Source organism: Triturus cristatus, chromosome 5_1, assembly GCF_964204655.1.
Source record: "Triturus cristatus chromosome 5_1, aTriCri1.1, whole genome shotgun sequence".
Lineage (NCBI taxonomy): Eukaryota > Metazoa > Chordata > Amphibia > Caudata > Salamandridae > Triturus > Triturus cristatus.
In genome coordinates this window covers 565972879-565991663 of record NC_140587.1, presented here as the reverse complement: position 1 = coordinate 565991663, position 18785 = coordinate 565972879, and positions in this window count along the sequence as shown.

Genomic DNA, 18785 nt, shown 5'->3' with positions numbered 1-18785 from the left:
TTCAGCAGAATTGCATTTTGGTATTTTGCATTTCCACATCATCCCAGGGCAGGTACATGTGTTGGTTAATGTAGAAGAGCATGGCGTCTCAGAAATTGCAAAAGAGACATGAAAGTGCACTCTGCAACACCCCTCCGGCCACTGCTATGACATGTTGGCAACTACCAATAGGTTGAGGGTGCACAACACCTGGACATGGGTGGAGATTGCATTACAGCGCTGCGTACTGCTTTCAAGGTGCATTTTTTTAGGTAGCTATTAGCTTCAAGATTACATTGCTACTCAGCCTGTATTGCTCAAATATCTCTTTCTCTATCTTCTCAAAAATGGCCAGCCTGAATCTAAATATCCTCGCCTCCTCTGCTGAGCAGCCAGTATTCCTAATGCATTCTGGGGCTGTTTTATGTTTTTTTTAATGGTTACCACCTGTTTGAATTGGTGGTAAATTGCATGTTGAAATGGGCCATTTTCACCAAATCCCAAATTAGGGATCCTCTAATTGCGACTCGCAAAATCTAACCAGCATTTTTGCAGCTTGCAATTTGCTCACATCGCTATTTTTCGTTTTGTGAATGATTGTCGTACATCGCGTACGGCCGCTTTAAGATCTGCAAATCGTACTGTAACTGATTTGCGACTCGCAAAACAGTTGCACATCTGTCCCATAGTGAAAACAAAATAAACGTGCACTTTGTGCACGTTTTTAGAAATTGACAATGTTCATGATAGAAAATATAGTAAAAGCACCATAAAAACATCCTTAAGTTGTTGACGTGGTAGATCACATAAAGTGTGTTTAATGAGACTAATAAATGAATATTTTAAATAACAAATGAGATGTTATGAATAAAATACATTAGTAGATTTCATCTGCAATGAAGATATATTACTGGAAACTGTCTCTTTTACCTTACCATTGTAATGCAATAGTGAATAACGATTATGTGGGTCAAAATTTATTTTATAATAGAGAACTAAAACTTTCCGTATGCAATCCTTATTTGATTAGAGAATCAATATCAGAAATAACATTTATGAACATATGTTACATATGTATAGTTGCAGCAATCAACTATACCTGCCATTGAACAATTATGTGAAACAAAACATGATATCGACTGTCTGACGAATGCATAAATGAACTTATACATGCTTATCTTTAAAGAGAAATCACTTAATAATAATGTCATATTACTTTAAAAATGCATTTAACTTGATGTTACATTTCTAAGCCTATGTCTTCTCATGATGTCTTGCTCATGTAACATTGTTGCACTTTCCCATGAGAAACTGAAAGACTTGATACATACTGCACGCAAATTTTGTTACTTTCTTAAGTATCTAGACTCTGGTAACTAGCACATGAGAAACTTCCAACATTGAGTAGATTTTTGTGGATTAACCTATGGGTCTCGTGACAGACAATCATTCCAATGCTTTCTATGGGAAAAACTCTGAATGTTGCTAGCTTTGCACTTTGAAAGTGGAAGATTACGTCATGAATATCGGACTCTGGACTGCTAAGCTATAATACTATGATTCCTCGAGAACAGAGGAGTGTCCTTTTCCGATGCCTTCATACTGACAAGCGTGCTCCTAGAATTTCCCTGGCTGGCTTTGCCCCAACCAGCACTCTTGATGACACTCTGGCTCACTCACCTAGCCCTTTGCTTGGGTCCCGTTGTTGCAGACTTTTTCCCCAGACGCAATACCTAAGCTGGGGGAATTTTGCAGACCTTGCCCATGCCCTGGTAAAGGTGGGAACCCCTTTGCCTAAATGGATTTCCTTGGATCCTCTGTTGAACCAAGAGCTTTGCAAATGCCTTGCTGAGCTTTCCCCTAAACCCTATCATATTAGACTTGTCTTACGAATTCTTTACTGTAATGGACTTTAATCTTTTCGATTCTGTTTGATGTGTATTTTATGATACACCTGTAACTGATTTATATGATCAATCAATCAATCAATCAATCATAGGCATTTATAGAGCGCACTACTCACCCGGAGGGTCTCAAGGCGCTAGGGGGGGGGGGGGGTCCGCTACTGCTCGAACAGCCAGGTCTTGAGCTTCTTCCTGAAGGAGAGGTGGTCTTGGGTCAGGCGTAGGTCGGTGGGGAGGGCGTTCCAAGTCTTGGCGGCCAGGTGGGAGAAGGATCTTCCTCCTGTTGTCGCTCTGCGGATGCGGGGGACGGCTGCGAGGGCGTGACTGGTCGAGCGGAGGTGGCGTTTGGGAGCGTAGAAGTTGAGGCGGCTGTTGAGGTAGGTCGGGCCTTGGTTGTGTAGGGCTTTGTGTGCGTGGGTGAGGAGCCGGAAGGTGATTCTTTTGTTGATCGGGAGCCAGTGCAGGTCTCTCAGGTGTCTGGAGATGTGAGTTCGTCTGGGGACGTCGAGGATGAGTCTCGCCGAGGCGTTCTGGATCCGCTGGAGTCTCTTCTGGAGCTTGGCGGTGGTACCGGCGTAGAGGGCGTTGCCGTAGTCCAGTCGACTGGTGACGAGGGCCTGGGTGACCGTTTTCCTGGTCTCGGTGGGGATCCACCGGAAGATCTTACGTAGCATGCGCAGGATGTTGAAACAGGACGAGGAGACGGCGTTGACTTGTCTGGTCATGGAGAGGGAGGAGTCCAGGATGAAGCCCAGGTTGCGTGCGTGGTCTGTCGGTTTGGGTGCGTTGCCCAGGGCGGGGGGCCACCAGGAGTCGTCCCAGGCGAGGGTGAGGAGCCCAGGATGAGTACTTCCGTCTTGTCTGTGTTCAGTTTCAGGCGGCTGGTCGTCATCCACTCGGCCACGTTTTTCATCCCTTCGTGCAGGTTGGCTCTGGCGGTGGCGGGGTCGTTGGTCAGGGAGAGGATCAGCTGGGTGTCATCGGCGTAGGAGATGATGTTCAGGTTGTGTTGGCGTGCGATGGCCGCAAGGGGGCTCATGTAGGCATTGAAGAGGGTGGGGCTGAGCGAGGAGCCCTGAGGGACGCCGCAGATGACTTCCGTGGCTTCTGATCTGAACGGGGGCAGGCGGACTCTCTGTGTCCTTCCGGTGAGGAAGGAGATGATCCATTCCAGTGCCTTCTCCTCGATCCCGACGTTGCTGAGGCGCTGCACTAGGGTGCGGTGGCAGACAGTGTCGAAGGCCGCGGAGAGGTCCAGGAGGATGAGGGCCGCTGTTTCTCCGTTGTCCAGCAGGGTTCGGATGTCGTCGGTGGCGGCGATGAGGGCGGTCTCGGTGCTGTGGTTGGCCCGGAAGCCTGACTGGGAAGGGTCGAGGGAACCAGTCGTCTCGAGGAAGGCTGCCAGTTGCTTGTTGATGGTCTTCTCGATGACTTTGGCTGGAAACGGGAGGAGCGAGATGGGGCGGTAGTTCTTGAGTTCGGTGGGGTCCGCCGTTGGTTTCTTTAGTAGAGCGCTGAGTTCGGCGTGCTTCCAGCTCTCAGGGAAGGTGGCGGTGTCGAGGGAGGTGTTGATGATGTCCCGCAGGTGGGGTGCGATGACAGCGTCGGCCTTGTTGAAGATGTGGTGAGGGCAGGGGTCGGTTGGGGATCCGGAGTGGATGGAGTTCATCGTGCTGATGGTGTCTTCGAGGTTGATCGGTGTCCAGGCGTTGAGGGTGGTGGTGGGGGGCGTTGGTTTGGTCGTGGGGAGCGTTGATTGTGTTCTGAAGCTGTTGTGTATGTCAGCGATCTTGTTGTGGAAGTAGGAGGCGAGGGAGTTGCAGAGGTCTTGCGATGGGGTGATGTCGTTGGTTCCGGCGTTGGGGTTGGAGAGCTCTCTGACGATGTTGAAGAGTTCCTTGTTGTTGTGTGCGTTGTTGTCCAGCCGGTCCTTGAATGCTGTTTTCTTGGTGGCGTGGATCAGTTGATGGTGGATTCGGGTGGCGAGCTTGAGGGTAGTCATGTTGTCCGGCGTTGGGTCTCTTCTGCAGGCTTTCTCGAGGGCTCGGCAGTTCTTCTTGGAGCTCTTGAGTTCGTCGGTGAACCACTGGGCCTTCTTGCTTCCGGGTCTGCTGGGTGGGGTCCTCAGAGGGGCGAGCTCGTCCGCGCAGGTGGAGATCCATTTCGTGAGGTTGTCGGCGGCTTGGCTGGGGTTCGGTGAGCTGGCGGGAGGGTGCTGGCTCAGGGATGCGGTGAGTTGTTCGGCTGTGATCTTGTTCCAGCTTCTTCGTGCAGCCTGTTGCTGGTGGTGGTGGACCGTGGTTCTTTTGAAGGTGAAGTGGATGCAGCTGTGGTCCGTCCAGTGGAGTCCTGTGGCGTGGCTGAAGGAGATGTCTTTGCTGGACGAGAAGACGGCGTCGAGTGTGTGTCCGGCGAGGTGGGTGGGGGTGGTCACCAGCTGCTTGAGTCCGAGGGTGGCGAGGTTGTCAAGCAGGGTGGTGGTGTTGCGGTCGTTGTTGTTCTCCAGGTGGGAGTTGATGTCCCCGAGGAGGATGTAGTCGGCAGAGGGGAGGGCGTGCGGGCTGATGAAGTCGGCGATGTCTTCGCTGAATTGAGTGCGTGGTCCCGGGGGTCGGTAGATCAGGGTGCCTCTGAGGGTGGTCTTGGGGTCGGTGTGGATCTGGAAGTGCAGGTGTTCGGCGGTTGTCAGGGTGTTGTCGGCGTTGGTCGAGATACGGATGGTGTCCCTGTGGATGATGGCGATGCCTCCTCCAGTCTGGTTGTCGCGGTCTCTCCGGATGATCTTGTAGCCCTCTGGGATGGCGATGGCGATGTCAGGCGCTGAGGAGTCGTTCATCCAGGTTTCCGTGAGGAAGGCAACGTCGGGAGCTGTGGTGTCGAGGAGGTTCCAGAGTTGAACGGCGTGTCTGTGGACGGAGCGGGTGTTGAGCAGGATGCACTTGAGGTGGTTGCTGCTGGTGTTCGGCTTGGCGGGTGCTGGTGTGGGGCGGGTCCGGATGCAGGTGAACTTGCAGGTGCGGCAGCTGAAGGGTCCGTGGGTGCGTCTCGGAGTGGCTCGGTAGCACCCCGGGGTTCGGCCGGTGTTGAGTGCGTTGAGGGTGGCGGCATCGTAAGTCCGGCGGGTGGGGTGGCCTCTGTGGGGGCCAGGGGTTCTAGCGCTGGGTGCGGTCCAGGCGCGGACGGGCGCAGACGGGCTTACCTTTGGCGCACCTTCGGCGCTCATTCGGTGCTCCCGCTGCGCGCGTCCGCTGCGCGGTCGCTCAGGGGGCATCATAAGAGGGGAGCCGGGAGGGAGGGTCTGCGGGGAGGCGGGGAGCGCGGGATCCAATCGGCAGGCGGGGGGGCGGGGTCTCGTGGGAAGCGGCGGGAACCTGGGGGCTCGGTGGCGGCTGGGGCGGCACTCGGCGGCCCTGTGGCGGCTGGGGCGGTGCTCAGCGGCCCTGTGGTGGCTCAGGCGGCAGGCGGCAGCAGGAGGCCCAGCAGGTAAGGAGCAGGCGGGAGGAGTGGGGGCGACCAGGCCGAGGGCACAGTGGTCACACCTGGGGCAGAGGAGAGGGTCCCCTTAAGAGGGGAGCCAGGAGGGAGGGTCTGCGGGGAGGCGGGGAGCGCGGGATCCAATCGGCGGGCGGGGGGCGGGGTCTCGTGGGAAGCGGCGGGAACCTGGGGGCTCGGTGGCGGCTGGGGCGGCGCTCGGCGGCCCTGTGGCAGCTGGGGCGGCGCTCGGCGGCCCTGTGGTGGCTCAGGCGGCAGGCGGCAGCAGGAGGCCCAGCAGGTAAGGAGCAGGCGGGAGGAGTGGGCGCGACCAGGCCGAGGGCATATGAGACTCTCACTGATTAATATCCTGCCTTTATTGTTATTATTCATAGCGAGGCTCCTCAGTTAAGGCGGAGAAGCGTCGCCCCACTGCTCTCTCAGCAGTGAAAAAAAGGAAAGATAAAATTATAACAAACAGCTTATTATCATTTTATTTTTTCCTCGCTGAGTCGAGCCTAGAGCAGGGTGGAGCCGGGCCATCCTAATGGACAATAGCTGCAGCAGGGAGGAGGAGTAGTAGGCACTGCTTAAAGTACACAAGCCGGTTTGGCCGGCCGTCTTAGGAGTTGATGGTTGACTGATACAGGAATTCCATGTGTGACCGGTGCCTGTTGACTCTGCAAGAGATACTGGATTTAACAGCTGGGTGAGAAAGGATTTAAATCTAATGATAAGGTATGTTGATAATTATGTTGGTATTCGTATTTAAACCTCTTCTACAATTAATCATGTTCTGTAAGGAATTACGGCTATCACCCTTGCTATTGTTGCCCAGCAAATTTAGATTCTGTGTGTTCTTATTCAGCTTTTGAATTGAGTAGATTCAATATCTGGTGCTTATTTATGTAGGTGGGAACTTTAACTAAACAAGTTGTCAATCAATTGCTTCATTAGTGAGATCATATTCTTTAAGATGACTTCTTATCTATTACATTAAAACAACAGGGACTGTCGCTGGTCAGGATACTGCCACAACAACTCATCTTCTGTTTCTTTCATTTGAACCGAGCCAGTACTGATAAAGGTTTTCAACTGGACTATTGTGCAATGTTTTGGATTCAGTAAACATTTTATTTCTGTATTTCAAGGACTGGCCTGCAGCCAGTTCAGAAGGTTATTTATATTTTCCAAAGACTCAGATTATTTTCATAGACAGGGCTTCCGATTGTACATTCCTTTGTTCTCCTTGCGGATTGTGCCATTCACCCAACATGTTCAATCTCTGCCTTTACAATATGAAGAATACATAAAAAAAACTGATGCTCCACACCAATGTTATATTAAGTTTGTTTATAAATATACATCAAGATGTACTTGTTATCGGTCCCTTATGTAGTAAATTATTGCTAGAATCTGGCTGTCTAATAACTATTACAAAAACGATGTATGTGCATTTAAATCAAGGTTCTCCAGATGTTCATTCTGGAATGACAGAATTCAGATTTTTTGGTATTATTCTGCCTTATATATTGAAGGAGAAAATTTATGTAGGTTTTGCTTCGCCCTTGTGCCACGCAAGGAGGAGCACGATAAACGCAAAACCTAAGTAGGATTTATCAAGCCATGCAAGGCCACCTTTCGTGGCCCTGAGTGACTTGTTAATCCAGAGTAACGCAACGCAGTGCAAATCACTGCGTTCCTTTACTTTGCACCAGGGAGGTGTTCCATAGATGGAGCGTGGGTGTTTCCACCCATCCACCCATGGATTTTGGCGCATTCCCAGATTTAGCATTAGTCATAGACCTGGTAATGTGTCAAAAGGCTAAGCCTCCCCAGGGGAAGTGTAATGACGAGAAATGTTTTCCTTGTTTTTATCTCTTTGTATGTGTGTTACATTCTGCAGCACACATAGAAAGAGGAAAATACCTCAAGGGATTGTGTTTGTGCAGGAAGGTGTCCCTTACTGTACAAAAACAATCTTGCTTACAACGCAGGCCCTCTTGCATCAGGGTGCAAGGATATCTGTGTTGACACTTGGTAGCCAAATGGGTGCCAGCGCAAGGAAAAGACAGGAATCTGCCATATAATGTTAAATACAGTGCATTCCTGCCCTTTCCCTTTCAAGCAGTGCAGTAAGGTGGCTTGCTGTGCTGCATGAAAGTGGCATAAATATGCTAGAAGATATTTCTTCAGATTTAGTAAGTTGGGATACATTTATTTCATTTTTGTATGCCACATTTGTTGGGTAAGATGATGGTGTTACCATGTCATTTATTTTTCAGAATCTGCCTATTTCTTTCACTGACCAACTCGAAATTGGTCTACATCGAATAAATGTAATCAGGGTGTACATGTCAGTTGCAAATAATGCCCAAGTGTTATACATGTCTCATGAATGTGTTTTGCCTAGTTATATTCTGATTTTGGAATCAATGCTCTAAAAATATGACTGCAATCTCCGGAGAGGTGATGTTGCTCATAGAATGTTTTTTTGTTTGGAAGATCAAACTGAGTGCAGTCATCTTACTTTTACAGCCCGAAGCACCACGATAGTAACGTAGCTGATCATGAGATACTCAATTGCTAGATAGCTTCTCATTAGCTACTGCAAACACTTTAATGCCCTGACTCTGAGTTGAGTGGAAGTACTGAGTGGAATTTCACTTCACCCGATTCAGAGTGGGTAGGTTTTGCCACACCTGGTTTAACCCATGTGGGAGAACCATACTTAATTTTTCCACTCAGTAATGCCACCTGGAAGCATCACAGGAGCCTTATTCAACATTGTTTGACAGCAAGGAAACATACAATGCTCCCCCACAAGAAAAAATTCACCTTCCCTTCCCTACTCACCCCACGGGCAACAGCACAAAGTCTGGTCTTAATGTCTATCGGCATGGAGAGTGATTTACGAGAGAAACGGCGTCTAGCTAGACACCGTTTCTCTAGTAGATCACTTGTGGATAGATGCCGTTTCTCTAGTGGATCACTTGTGGATCACTCTCCACGCCGATAGACATTAAGACCAGACTTCGTGCTGTTGCCCATGGCTCATTATTGAGAGCTCAACACCTTATTAGTGAAGCTTGCTTACTCTTCTGATATACAGTTGCGGTTTTGTTGTGTTTCTCCAGCAATTCTTGTGGATAATGCACCTTTGGTACTTCTATCTCGGGCTTGATGTATTTGTATTTAAATCTGCCCTGAAGAAGTCTATGGTTTACCCCAAATAGACAAAACATGTGTTGGCAAGAATGGCTAGAATCTACACCTCTGTTGAATTGCATTAAATGAAAATAAAGAACAGAAGAAGATTTCTGTGACAACCACAATTGTGGACTGCTCTCAAATACTTTTGGACATTTATTGCTCAGGATATTCACCTCTTTGTTTGTTATACGTGTGGACTGTTGTCTAGGCGACTTGTGACGGTGGGTGGCCATGACTTATATCCTTTGAGCATTCTTAGTTGTTAGCTGTGACTTTACACAACTCAGCGCATCTGATACCTGATACCTGACCACCCATCATTACTAAAGTTATTGGGGTAAACATACTAAAATTGTTCTTGCATCACTCAATCTTGTGCCGTAATATTTGATTATTAAGCTTTTTAGAAGTGACAATCGTAGAATAAGACAGGCAAAAACAAATTTTATTAGAACCCAACTCAACCAGGCCAGAAATAGGCCCAACAAACTATTCGAAATAGTCAAACAGCAATCACGTAACACATCAAACCCCATAGACTCCGGACCCAGTACCCTACCAAACTGCGAAGAACTAGCCACCTTCTTCAAGACCTTCTTCAAGGATAAAACAACGAAGATAGAGAAGGAACTTCAGCTAGCGAAGGAACTACTACCGGCCCTCCCAGTCAACCTATCTCACAACTCCCAATCTACAGAAGGGTTGGAACCCCCCTGCATCACCTCCAAAAATAATGCCACTTGGAACGTCTTCTCCCCAATCAGCGAACAGGAAATCTACAATATTCTCTCATCTTTAAACCCATCTAACCACTTCTCCGCCCGCTCCCTCCCAGCATATTCAAAGAGATCAAAACATGTATCCTTCCTCTATGGTCAAAGATTGTAGACGCCTCACTACGCCAAAGCTCTATCCCAGACTCCCTAAAAATCGGTCAAGTAACACCCATTATGAAAAAACCTTCGGCAGACTGCTCTGACCCTAACAACTTCCAGCCCATCTCCAACATCCCTACACTGGCAAAGCTCTTAGAAAAATGTGTACAGAAATAACTCTACAATCACATAGAAAGGTTTCAACTCCTCGATCAATTCCAATCAGGCTTCTGTCAAGATCACAGCACAGAATCAGCCCTTTCCCATATTGTAGATGACATACTAAAAATGCTGGACAAGAACGAACCATGCCTTCTTTTATTGCTTGATGTATCTGCTGCATTTGACACAGTCAAACACGACACCCTACTAAAACTACTGGAACAAAGAATGGGCTTATCAGGGGCTGTATTACAATGGTTCGCTTCTTTCCTCCAAAACAGATCTTTACGAGTCAAAATGAATCAATCTCTATCCAAGCCACAAACAATAACTCTTGGTGTTCCTCAAGGATCCACTCTCTCCCCCATTCTCTTTAACTTATTCCTGGAACCACTAGCAAACCTCCTAAAATCAGCCAACATCCATTACCATATGTACGCTGATGACACCCAGCTATATCTCAAGATTGCCTCTCCAGATGACATTATATCCCTCAACTCTATACTACAAAATACACACCTCTGGCTCACGGTTAACCACCTCAAACACAACGCTGCTAAAATGGAATTTCTTCTCATCTTTCCACCAAATAACATCAAGATTGATCTGTGGCTGAATCATCTTACAGCACTCAATTGCTCGCCCGCACATCATAGACTCTGCCAGATCCTTAGTTATTATATTAGACAAACACCTAAATATGCAGAATCACATTAGTGCTGCCACCAAAGGAGCAAACTACCAACTGAGCATTCTGCGGAAACTGAAACCATACTTACCTCATGAAGATCTAAAACAGTACAAGCCCTAGTAGTACCCAGATTGGATTACGGTAGTGCCACACTGTGTGGCCTACCTAAATACAAACTAGCACCACTAAGAGCCTCTCTCAATGCAGCAGCAAGACTTGTCCTTGGTACAATAAAAAATGCACACATCTCATCAGCCCTAATAACCTTAAATTGGCTACCATATGAAGCAAGAATCCATCTGAAAATTGCTTGCATGACGCACAAAGTGCTACACTTCAACACCCCCAGTTACCTGGCACAAAAGCTAGAAAAATTAGGGGGCAGCAGATCCTCACAAAGTGCACTCACCTTGTTGCTGAAAACCCCAGCGAACCCACAAAAAGAAAACGGGGGCTAGAGCATTCTCAGTTGTTGCTCCCAAGATATGGAACTCTTTACCACCGGACCTTCTCCTCCACCTACGCCTTCAAAAAGAGAAACCAAATCATATCTACTGACTAAGTTCTTACCCTAATTCAACATTTCAATGACATTGAATAGATTCAGATAGCAAACTTTTATGTAGTCTATCCTGTCTTGTATGTGATTTATTCTACTCCAACCACTGTTAGCCTACTCTTAATTGTTGATTTGTTTGTCATCGTGTTATCTCTATGTAAAGCGCTCTGATACCCTCGAGGGTCACGTTCGCGCCATACAAAACTTTCTAAATAAATAAAATAAAGTGCAGTGATATAGGTGATAGCGGGTGTCTATTTGTGTGCCAATCAATAAACATGCATCTGTGCACTAAATTCTCAACTTTTTCACCCAAGTCTCAATTTTTCAATGGCGTCGAGCTTGCAGCTTCACTATTTCAAAACATCTAAATTTCTTATATTAAGGATTTTCATTACAAATCATTTCTGAATTATACTTTTTATTCAGATTGCTTCGAAAACTAGAATAATTTTTCCTCCATCCTTAGTCCATGGTAATGTAAATAACAGAGATAGCACTAAACAAGTGTTAGCAAAGCCAGTAAGTCTTGCCTTTGGGACCTATGATTTTGTCAATGCTTTTTGGATGCGCTACACAGTATCAACAAGATGTTGTATAGTATGGCCAAAAGTTAAATAAATAAATAAAAATAAAAATATAGCACAATGACTTGGCTAGCCACATGATTTATAGGCATGTGCCGCAACTCAGGCACGTCCACAAAATGACACAGACACCATTTTGTATTCACTGATCTGAGTATATCGGTAAATAAAAATAAAATATAAAATTGAAGTAGTACGTAAGAGCTATTTTTTAAGACAGAAGGGCCGGCAGCAATGTGCGATATGATCCTACAAAAATATATGTATATATATATATATATATATATATATATATATATATATATATATATATATATATATATATATATATATATATATATATATATATATATATATATATATATATAAAATTCACTGAAAAAACCATAGGTTTCACACATGTTATAGTTAGCGGAAATTTTACTGATAAAAAACCAATGAAATTCCCCCGTTATAGTTAGCGCAGGCAACTATAACTCACGCGACCGCAATCCTCTGCTGATGCTAATACTGTATTTAGACACTTATTTGCCCATGTCTTCTTCCATACATTTTTAGCTATACATATATTACAAATATTTTTTTTTCATAAAGACACATATGTCATCAGCAGAAGATTGCGGTCGCGTGAGTTATAGTTGCCTGCGCTAACTATAACGGGGGAATTTCATTGGTTTTTTATCAGTAAAATTTCCGCTAACTATAACATGTGTGAAACCTATGGTTTTTTCAGTGAATTTGCAAGGTTTTTTAAATGCTAATTCCTAACTATAACGTGTGTGAAACCTATGGTTTTTTCAGTGAATTAGTACGGTTTTTTAAATGCTAAGTTTTTTTCCCTTATAATAAGCCCTGTACATTTGGTGGCCTTCGGCCACCAAAAGCACAGGGGGTGGGGTAAGTGTGGATAGTGTTTTTTGCCCTTAACATAAGCCCTGTGCTTTTGGTGGCCTTCGGCCACCAAAAGCACAGGGGGTGGGGTAAGTGTGGATAGTGTTTTTTTTATTTTTATTTTTTTACCGTACGCTTACGGTAAGCGTACGGTAAGCGTACCCCGCGAAATTGCCGAAAAAAAAATAAAACCGTTTTTGCACTTGGGGGATGTTTGGGGACTCCCTCAACATGACTATGTGGGAGGGAGTTGTCAAAACAGCCCCTTTACATGTTTTTGGGCTTGATATTTTAAAAATCACTCTCAGTGCGAGAGACAAAATGGCGGCCGCCGCTTCCTGGTTTCGGCCGATTCGAATGTTTACTAAGATCTAAGAGCCAATCAGAATCGCGCTCGCGCACGCCACCGTACGCTTACCGTAAGCGTACGGTAAGCGTACCGTAAGCTGGCTCAGATATATATATTGATTTAAAGGCTATTTTCTCAGAATCTACTGAACAGATTTACACCAAACCTACAAAAGGCACTTCCTTGACCTAGGGACTACCTCTCTGCCAAATTTTGAGTAATTCTGTTCAGCCGTTCGGGCTGTAGCTCGTTCTAAAGGTCCTATGGAAAAATGCATGGGAAAAACGCGTTTTGGGACCCCCCTTTTATCTCAGCCCCCGCTTGACGGATCCCCCCGAGACTTTCAGGGTAGGAGCGGAGCGTAGCGCCCCACCTATTTTGAAAAATTTGCGAGGATTCGTCGACCGGCGCCAAAGTTATTCAAAATAGAATGTTGAGGTTTTCCTATGGAAACGTGGTCCTAACTATAACTACCTACTGGCTATCGCCAGTAGGTAATATATATCCTTTTCTTCCAACACGGCTCCAATAAAAGAGAACCAAGGGATGGACACAGACCCAAAGTAAGTGCTTGCAGTGTTTATTATCCAGAAGTCGTCGATACGCGTTTCGGCTCGGGAGAGCCTTGTTCACTCGACATGGTAACGTAAAGTGCATACATTTAAAGTGACCGTGCATACATATGTCATACCCCACGTGGTCAGGAAATAGACAGACATAGAAGAGATACATGTTATGCTCACAAATTATCAATCAGCTGGGGGTAAATCCGTCAATCATGTGCAAAATAACAGTGTAGAATTCAATATAAAATATTAAAAATTCAAAACATGAACCTATAGTTGGAATAGAGCAGAACATCATGGCGGGAAATGAACCAAGCTCTACCCCAACTTATGGAAACGGCCGGCATGGAATAATCAATATTTATGGTGTATGGGAGATAGCTTATACATCCACGTGGGTAAATGTAAACAATCTCAGCCTCTATATATATATATTATCTACTGGCGGTCGCCAGTGGATAGTTATAGTTAGGACCTATTTTCCATAGGAAATTCGCAACATTCTCTCCCAATAACTTTGACGCCGATTGACGAATCTTCGCGAAATTCTCAAAACTCCGGTCCGCTCCTATCTTGAAAGTTTCGTGGTGATTCGTCAAGCGGGGGCCGAGAAAAAAGGGGGGTCCCAAAACGTGTTTTCCCCATGCAATTTTCCATAGGAAACTTTAGACACGGCTACAGCCCGAACTGCTGAACAGAATTACACTAAATTTGCCAAAGAGGTAGTTCTTGGTTCAGAAAGAACCCTTTTTGTTACTTGGTGTAAATCCGTTCAGTAGTTGCTGAGAAAATCAAAAGTAAAAACACATATATATCTAGGGCCGCGGATCCTCCCGAGCACGAGCTTTATGCCAATTGGCTGTCAACACTCCAAACCAGGAAGTGTTGGCAGCCATCTTGTGCCTCGGTAGAACTGAGGCACAAGAAAACAGAAAAAGTAATGCGCAAAACGCAAAAAGGGGGCAGGGTAGAAACACCGTGACCCCCTAGGCCTGCTCAGAGAGTCCCACAAGGACCCCCAGGGCCCCAAAAACCATTTTTTTTTCAATCGGTGAGATTTGCGCAGCCAGCGCGAATTTCGCTCGAAATTTAAAAAATAACGAAGCATGGGCTCCCGCGCTTCATTAATATTTAGCCCCTGGATGGGCCAAATCCTGGGGGCAATATTTGTATTGGGATGGGGGGCCTCCAGCTCCGGGGACCACCACCCCCCGGGGCTTTCAAACATAATTGCGGGGGGTTCACTGGCCCCCCACAGCCCCAGGGACCACCACCCCCGGGGCTTCTTAGTTTAATGTTGGGGGGCCTCTAAGGCCCCCCAAGCCCCGGGGACCTTCTCCCCCAGAGCTCTACTTAATTGTTATTTCGGGGGGGCACACTGCCCACCCGCAGCCCCGGGGACCGCCGACCGCCGGGCTTTTAAAAAAAAAAACCCTGTGTGGGGGCTCAAGCCCCCCCACAAGCCCCGGGGACCACCACCCCCGGGCTTTGTAAATTGTGGGAGGGGGGCCAACGCGGGCCCCTCCTGGAGCCTTTTCATGGCCCTGGGAACCGCCACCCCCCAGGGCCAGCTCCTGCAGTGTCCCGGGGTGCCCACCCCCGGGACACTGTAGTTTGCTATGGCAGGGTGGGAGCTTTGCGGCTCCTGCCCTGCCATAGCAAACTTGGTTTGGATTTTGAAAGAGAGAGCAGGAAACCTGCTCTCTCTTTCAAAATGCAAACCAAATTGCTTTTCCACACAGGGAGCTGCATCTTAGCAGCTCCCCATGTGGAAAAGCATGTGGGAGCCGGCGGGACCGTGGGGGGATTGGGGACCCCCCCACGGTCCACAACAGAGAGGGCTAGCCCCGGGGGGTTCGGGTCCCCGGGGCTACAAGTGGCCCGGGGGGGGGACACGTGGCCCCCCTCCCCAAAATTTAACAAAATAAATAAAAAACAAAGGCCGGCCCCGGGGGATGGGGTCCCCGGGGCCATAAGTGGCCTGAGGAGGGGGGCAACGCAGACCCCTCCTAAAGAATAAAAAAAAAACAAAAGGCCATGCCCCGAGGGAAGGGATCCCCGGGGCCGATTAAGGCCTCAGGAGAGGGGCCATGTGGCCCCCTTCCAAATTTAAAAAAAATAAAAAATCAAAATTAGGGGCAGGCCCTGGGGGATGATGTCCCCAGGCCCAATAAATTAGCAAAAGAAGGGGGGCACACAGCCCCCCTTTCCTAAAAAAAATAAAATAATAAAAGACCGGCATTGCGCCGGAGGCCACGCACCCTCCTTGCAGCACTCTACAAACACGCCCCCGGCGCGTTTGCAGATGGGGAACTAATTCCCCTTGAATACTGGGGGTCCCTGAGGGCCAACTAGCCCAACAGGAAACTCCAGTATGCGCCAGGGGGCTGTGTTGCAGAGAGGTGTTCTGAGGCCACGCCCCTTTTTACGCCTCTCTGCAACGCAGCTCTGTGGCGCTTAATGGAGGTAGCTGGTGGGCTAGTTGCACCCCAGGGACCCTCAGGATTCAAGAGGAGTTAATCCCCCAACTTAAAACGCGCCACGGGGCGCGTTTGCACAGTGGTGAACATGTGTGCAAACAAGCCTTCTGGGGCGTTTTAAGTTGAGGAATTAATTCATCTTCAATCCTGAGTGTCCCGGGGGCCAACTAGCCCACCAGGTACCTCCAGTAAGCACCACGGAGCTGCGTTGCAGAGTGTTGTAAAAAGGGGCGTGGCCTCTGAACACCTCTCTGCAATGCAGCTCTCTGGCACATACTGGAGGTACCTGGTGGGCTAGTTCGCCCACAGGGACCCTCAGGATTGAGGAGGAATTAATTCTCCAACTTAAAATGTGCCACAGGGCATGTTTGCAGACATGTCACCTCAGGCCACGCCCCCTTCCTTCACCATTGTGCAAACACGCCCCCTGGCGAGTTGTAAGTTGGGGAATTAATTCCCCTTCAATACTGAGGGTCCCTGAGGGCCAACTAGCCCAACAGGTATTTCCAGTATGTGCCAGGGAGCTGCATTGCAGACAGGTGTTCTTTTTACACCTCTCTGCAACGCAGCTCTGTGGCGCTTACTGGAGGTACCTAGTGGGCTAGTTTGACCCTAGGGACCCTCATGATTCAAGGGGACTTAATCTCCCAACTTAAAATGGCCACAGGGCATGTTTACACAGTGGGGAAGGGAGGGGACATGGCCTGAGGTGACGTGTGCAAACACGCCCTGTGGCGCATTTTAAGTTGGGTAAATAATTCACCTTCAATCCTGAGGATCCCTGGGGGCAAAATAGCCCACCACGTGCTTCCAGTAAGCGCCGCTGCGTTGCAGAGAGGTGGAGTAGGCCGTGCCCCTTTTTACATCTCTCTGCAACGCAGCTCTGTGGCGCTTACTGGAGGTACCCAGTGGGCTAGTTGGACCCTAGGGACCCTCAGGATTCAAGGGGACTTAATCTCCCAACTTAAAACAGCCACAGGGCGTGTTTACACAGTGGGGAAGGGAGGGGACGGGGCCTGAGGTGACGTGTGCAAGCACGCCCTGTGGTGCGTTTTAAGTTGGGGAAATAATTCCCCTTCAATCCTGAGAATCCCTGGGGGGCTACTAGCCCACCAGGTGCTTCCAGTAAGCGCCAGTGCGCTGCGTTGCAGAGAGGTGGAGTAGGCCGTGCCCCTTTTTACACCTCTCTGCAACGCAGCTCTGTGGTGCTTACTGGAGGTACGTAGTGGGCTAGTTGGACCCTAAGGACCCTCAGGATTCAAGGGGACGTAATCTTTCAACTTAAAACGGCCACAGAGCGTGTTTGCACAGTGGTGAAGGGAGGGGACGGGGCCTGAGGTGACGTGTGCAAACACGCCCTGTGGCGCATTTTAAGAGGTAGTTTTAATCCCCCTGCCCTATTATATACTAGGGGCTTACAGAGGAGGACACGCTAATCACAGGGGGACCCCAACGCATAGTGTTCCCTAGTGCATGTAGGTGTTTTCACTGTGTTCTAAGTGTCTTTTAACATAGCACTGGCTCTAGGACTGGTTATTTAGACTCAGTTACCACCGGTATCCGTCTGAAAAAGTTGAGGGTACAGGATGATTTTGCAACAAGGCTTCTTTCTGCTCTTCTGCTTGTTCTTTCTGCACGTTTTCCTTCTTCCTGCACTTTTCTTCGTCTTTGAGGACTTCATTTCTTTTTTTTCTTTCTGTGCGTTTTTTCTTCTTTCTTCACATGTCCTTTCTCTGTAGGCATAGTTAGAAATTAGCATTTAAAAAACCTTTGAAATTCACTGAAGAAAACATAGGTTTTAGGCACGTTATAGTTAGGAATTAGCATTTAAAAAACATTAGAAATTCACTGAAAAAAACATAGGTTTCAGGGGCGTTATAGTTAGCTGGAATTTTCACTCGTACAAAACCATTGAAATTCCCCTGTTATAGTTAGTACAGCTAACTATAACTCGGGCGCCCGCAGTGCACTGCTGATGATGTCACATATTACATCACTCATGACATGGTCAGTGACATCACTCATGACATCACTGATGACATCTCAAATGACGTCACTGATGACATCACTGATGACATCATCCTTGTGATAGAGTGGCAGACCTCCTCTCACCCTAATATAACCTTTGATACACACATTCAAAAATAGAAACTAAAATGTTCAAAACAATGGACATACCAATACCAGTTACAACAACCTATTCAGTAATTCTAAGATCCACATACACATCCACTCATTCACCAACAGTCCTATACAGTCACTCATACATGTACTCACTCATCATATGTACTCATACACCTATACATCCTGTTACACACCGCCACTCATCCATAGAGTTACTCACACACATAGTCACTCATGCTAATAAAGAATCAAACATCCATTTACTTGCATATACAGTTATACACACACCGCCACACTTACTTATACAGAAACATACACATATTTAGTCTTTTAAACAATCACTTATAGAAACACATACTTATTCATACAGGAACTCTTCCAATCTCTCATTCTCACATATACTCACTTATATACACAAATAGTCACATATGCTAGTTTAAAACATATGTAGTTACTCGTAAAGACACTATTGAGACAGCCATTCACTCACTAACACACCCATACAGACACTCAGCCACCCATCCAGTCCTGCACAAATGCTGTCTTCAACACATACAAACAGTGAGTCACTCATTCATCCATCTATGCACTACGTAATACCCCCCACCGAACCATACAGGTACTCAGACCTTCATACTGATACTCAAAAAAACAACTAATAACCTATATAGACACTCATGTAGCTACCACCAACCCATGCAGCCACTTATACACAAAGTGAGAGACTGATACAGATATTTACATATTTAAACATTACTCACTAACCCATGTATTCACTAAGATACACTTAATCAGTCAGTTATACTATACATTTTTCATTAAAAAAAATCATCCATTTAGACACTTATATATCCATTTATTCTTCCATCGACCTTGAGATATACATATATGAAACATATTTAATTTTCAGAAAAACACACATTCACTGGATGAT